Below are 5731 nucleotides of genomic sequence, written 5' to 3' on the forward strand. Positions count from 1 at the left end.
TTTATAAATTATCAAGAGTTCATAGGGGAGGGAGGGGAAAATGAGCTGATACCAATGGTTCAAGTAGAAAGAAAATGTTTTGAAAATGATGATGGCAACAAATGTACAAATGCGCTTGACTCAATGGATGGATGGATTGTGATAAGAGCTGTATGAGCCCCCAACAAAATGATTTTAAAAAAAGAAGGGCTGATAGAGCAAGTATAGCTTCTTAATAGAGACTTGTGCATTCAAAAGGGAAACTGCAAGCAAGAATACTTGCAGAAAATGTTCATAGCACTTCTAATTTGGTTAAAAGGTAGGCCATGGGTCCAGCTGAGGTAGAAGGAAGATTCTGGCTTAAAGGAAGTTAGGACATCTCAGGTTTAGCTCTGATCACATTGATTTCAGCTGGGCTATTCTAGCTTTGGTGTGGGCATGACTTTTCAACATTAAGGAGCCCTGATGGTGCGGTGATTATGCATTGGGCTGCTAACCACAAGGTTAGCAGTTCGAAACCACCAGCCACTCTGTGGGACAAAGCTGATGGTTTCTAGTCCCGTAAAGCTAGTTTCAGAAACCCACAGGCCATGAGTCAGAAATGATTCTATGGCAGAGAGTTTGGCTTAGATTTTTCTGCCTTAACAAGCCCTGGTGGGTTAGGGAGGACAGCTCAGATAATCTGTGACTGTTACGTCCCAGATCTCTTTTATACACCTCAAGATATGGTAGGCTCTTCTCTAAATGGAATTCAGGGAACATCAGAGTGAAGTAGTTTTATGTCCTGAAAACTGCTAAATACCACATTGGGCTACATTAGTTTACTGTATCCATTTTATTGTAGTGTTGGGGGGTAACATATGCCAATTAAGTAAAAGCTTAGACATATGCCATTTGGGGTCCAATCTGGTCCATGCTCACTGATCTGATCCTCCAGCATGTTTATTTGAGGTTCCTGCCTCTGCTTTTGCTTTTTCTCCTTAAGACTGTGGTCTGAAACTTCTCCAGACTGACAAGTTTAATCCCAGGATTCTTTTGAGCATCCCTGTTGTTGGTAATGACACTGTCCTTTAAAATGAGAACAAATTCTAAAATGAGGGAGTTAGCAATTGCCATTGACAATAGTGCCATTTTATGACGTGCATTTGGTTTAATGTTTATAATTTTAGTAAGTGTTTTACCAGGGCTACATAATTAGGAAAATTAAATGCTGTGCCACCTTGAATACATAATTCTGTAAAGGGACAGGAGATCTCTACAGGATTCTGGTACTTCTGAGGAAGGAGGGAACGGGCATAAATAAAGGGCCAGAGAATGAAAAGCCATAAACTCATATTTCCACTCAAAAGAATATCTATAAGTCCACAATCCCATATATTTAATTTCTTAAAGCAAAATACTCTGTAAGAAAACTTTTTTTAAAACTGAAATGTCATAGTCCTAAACAAAGAAACAAACTTCCAGGTTCCATGCCCATCAAATGTAAACACTGCTCTGAGTGGTGATAGAAGGATGAAAAGTAAAATAGAAACAAATGTCACTTGTTTTATATGATACACGAGCTAGTTTCTAACAAACAACAATCAAAAAAAGCCTCTGTAAAATGAAAGCTATTTTCTCTTCCGTTTATTTGTTGTGAAAATTCATTTGGTGGCAAAACCTGACCTGAATTGAAATGAATTTAATTTTCAATCCCTTTTAGCATGAATATTCATTCATTTGGCTTGCAGAAATATTAATGACTCAATTGTGAAATGGGAGTCATTGGGAAATGCAAACTGTTCATATGCCCCTTGCGAACTGAAAGGTTGAGAGTATGCCCAAAGACATCTCATAGGAAAGGCCTGGTAGGCTACTTCTGAAAAATCAAGCAGATAATTCTATGAGGCACAGGCCTACCCTCACACCCATGGGGTCACCTGAGTCAAAATTGACTAGATGGCAATTGGGTAATTATGGGATGATGACTGAGATGTTGCCAGGAATCCTTTAATAAATAGCACCTTTCCCCTCAAGCACTTTGGGCATGTTAGCAAGAGGGACCAGCCCATGATAAAGGACATCATATTTGATAGAAGGTCAGCAAAATAATGAAGATGCTCAATTAGATATTGTGGTAGTTACAAAATCTGGTATCAATTTTTGGATTAGGAGTGTAGGAGTAGAGTCTAGCCTGTCAATCCAGATACAGCCAATGAGACCTATGTGGGCATAGTCTTCTCCTGAGGATTCTGGGAACTCCTGGATTTCCTCCTTGGAAGTGGGAGACGCATGCTCTCTCTCTAAGCTCACTCCCTGTAAGACATCCCTGTGGAGAAGACACATGAAAGAGGCTGATGGGACGAGACCTCTGGAACACAAGAAGCCATGTGGAGACCCCTGCCAGTGCTGAGATGCTCGCACCACCACTGGATCCACAAGACTTCCTACTCACTGGCCTGTGATCTTCCTGCATTGGACATCTGCATGTGTGTTGCATGAGTCTGAAGACGACCTTATAAATTGGTATGGGACATATGGGCTAATATCTGACTTATGGTCTTGATCTTTACTTGGCTGCACTGTTTTCTCAATATTAACTTGCTCTTGTATGTAAAGCCCTTTCTTATATACATATGAGTGTCTATGAATTTGTTTCTCTAGTTTACCCAGACTAGCACATTATGGTACCTTAGGAGTGGGGTACTAGAGAAACAAATTGTGAATATGGAGAGTGGATGCATGTTTGACCACTGCCTCATGGTACTTTTTCATCTTTGGCTAGCCAGAAGTCCAATATGCCCATGCAGTTTACTGAAATGCTTTCTAAAAGGAATAGTGGAAGTTTTGATTATTTTGTTTGGTTGTAGTCTTTGGTTATTCCTGTGTGAAATGGCAAAAATGGATGTAATCCATGTATATTTTGAGCTCAGGGGTAGAAATAGTGGTTTGAATTTCTCAGAAACCATGCTGCTTAAGGGAAATGGCTGACAGAAGGTCAAAATGATTGACAGAATACCTGGCTCTGGTTTGATGCTGTCAGTGGCCTAATCCCATATTTTGTATCAATAGAATAGTTTGGATAAGATTTTTGAAAAGCTAAATAAGGATTAAACTTGACTGAAGAATTGAGATTAGTATCTGATTCTACTTTGTTTATACTGATTTCTTCTGCTTATTATTGTTGATATAAGGATTTATAGAAATGAGTATTGGGAAGTGTGAAAATAGAGAGCTTGTAAGCCCACTTGCCTGGAGCCATTAAAATTTTATCTTTAAATGGGTTAGGACATGCCTGCAATGAAGGCTCTGAAAGGATAAGCCCCACCCAGTGCTTTGGAGTACTCAGGACATTTGCATTCCAAAAGACTTGCCTAGGAATTGTTTGAGAGACTGAAGAAAAAAAGGGAACTCTTTTGATATTTCAAGTTTGAACTAGTGTTTTTTATCAGAAGTTGGAAAAAATCTGGAACCATGAAGAAAACTCCTCTAGGACTGAACTTTAAAGGGAACCCATGGGAAAGCTGAAATGCTTACTACCCTATTTTCCCCAAAATAAGACATCCCCGAAAATAAGACCTACTTACAGTTTTGCCTCTCCCTCAAATATAAGGCATCCCCCTGAAAATAAGACCTCCCCTAAAATAAGCCCCCCGAAGCTAACATAACCCTGATCTCTGAACCGTAGCGGTGGGTGCCACCGTACAGCTCACTGTTGGCCGCAGCACAGCCAGAGCAGACAGGATGTGCGAGGTCTCTTTTAATAAAACAATAAATGTGTACCACATTCTTCTTCTTGGAAAAATAAGACATCCCCTTAAAATAAGACCTAGCACATCTTTGGGAGCAAAAATTAATATAAGACACTGTCTTATTTTTGGGGAAACAGGGTAGGTGACTGGCTAGATCCACTTGTTGAGTGGAAGTAGGAGAAATTCAGCAATAAAGAAACAGGTTGAGTCTGGCCACTGACACCTGTGGACTTGGTTTACAGGAACTAGAGGAGAAGATGAGAGAGGATCTACTGGTCCGAAATTCAAGACCTAATACAAGGGGGGTAGGCTTGCTAAAAATTTGTGATGGTGCCATGGTCTAAAGCCGTGGTTCTCAACCTGTGGGTCATGACCCCTTCGGGTGGTCAAATGACCCTTTCACAGGGGTTGCCCAATTCATAACAGTAGCAAAATTACAGTTATGAGGTATCAAGGACAATGTTATGGTTGGGGGGTTGGGGAACACCAATACATGTGGAACTGTATTAAAGGGTGGCAGCATTAGGAAGGTTGAGAATCAGTGGTCTAAAGGCAAGGTGACCAATGGGCACCCTGGTGAGGCTAAGTGAGACAGCCTACATTGAGTTGACCAGACCTGACAAGATGACGAGCAAATATTTGAGCCGGTGTACCAGCGCATATTGTTGCTGACTTTATGGATGGCCTGTAGTGATTTGACTTTGCTTATGAATGCAGACTCACAAGGTTCCAACTGGAATGAAGATTCTTAACATCAAAGAATATGATTGTCTCCTCAGAGCACTGGGTTGATGTAAGTGGGCAGAATAGAAGTTGGATACCCAAAATGGGGCGGATAAAGACATGAAGTGGCTGGCTTACAAACTTTCATAGTTGGGGGAATATATATCCATAGGATCATAGGATTAAGGTGTAGGTGTTACCTAACTACAATTGTTAGGCATAAGGTATTTTTGTTGTGTTCACTTATAGGATGTTATGTGTAAATGAGGGTGGCACATATTAGATTGTATGCATTATAGTTTTATCCTATGAGGTACATATATGCTTTTATTATTGCTTATTTGAAAATTATATATGGCTAAAGAGTTATGTGAAAGTGTCAAATTGACAAGGGTGAACCAGAGCATATACAAACCATAGTTGCATGAATGGATTTTGAGTTTAAATTTAATTCTAACCCCAATCTAAGAAAAATTAGCTCTTATGATATGGCCCGGCTTACTAGGCACCCTCATGAGGAGCTCACTGAAGGTATGGGTGTTATAGCCAGGTGCGCTTAAGAAACTAGATGGTACCTTGCAATCAGAAGGAATAGTGTTTTAAAAGAAGCAGTCATCTAAGTGAGATATCAACCAAGTCCAGCTGGAAGAAGCCTGTGTGATCTAAGGATTGTAAATAATATAATAAATAAAGAGGGAATGGCATCAGAACTTGAATTGTGAACACTTGGGTTGCAGAAGGCTATGGATGTCAGTGGAAGCCCAAAACCCATTTGCAGGGTCCACATATGGATTGAGCCTCTGAAGAATGTCCTCTGATTATAGTTGAGGAATGTGAGTAGCCCTTTTATCAGACAGAGAGCATTGTAAAGTTGATTATGGCAGTGTAGTTGATCTCCCTTTTGACCCATTTTAAAACGGTTTCAGTTTTGTTTTGTTCTTTTAAAGGAAAGGGGAAATACATGTGGATTAATCCCCTGGTGAATACCCTCAGACCTGGACCAGGGATGTGAACAGCCTTGTTATCATGCAGAATGCATTGGAAAGTGGATTGTTGCAGATGCAGTTAGGGTGAAATTTAGCACCCTGTCATTTGATCTTTCTTATAATCCATTTAAATGTGTTCTAGGAGTTAATAGTTTCTGCTTTCTTTTCTTTTTAAAAAAAATCATTTTATTGGGACTCATACAATTCATCACAATACATAGATCAATTGTGTAAAGCACACTTATACATTTGTTGCCCTCATCATTCTCAAAATTCACTTTCCTCTTGGGTTCCTGGAATTAGCTCATTTTC

This window comes from Echinops telfairi, unplaced genomic scaffold, assembly GCF_000313985.2.
Source record: "Echinops telfairi isolate 266 unplaced genomic scaffold, ASM31398v2 ScPeMD7_7427;HRSCAF=8465, whole genome shotgun sequence".
Lineage (NCBI taxonomy): Eukaryota > Metazoa > Chordata > Mammalia > Afrosoricida > Tenrecidae > Echinops > Echinops telfairi.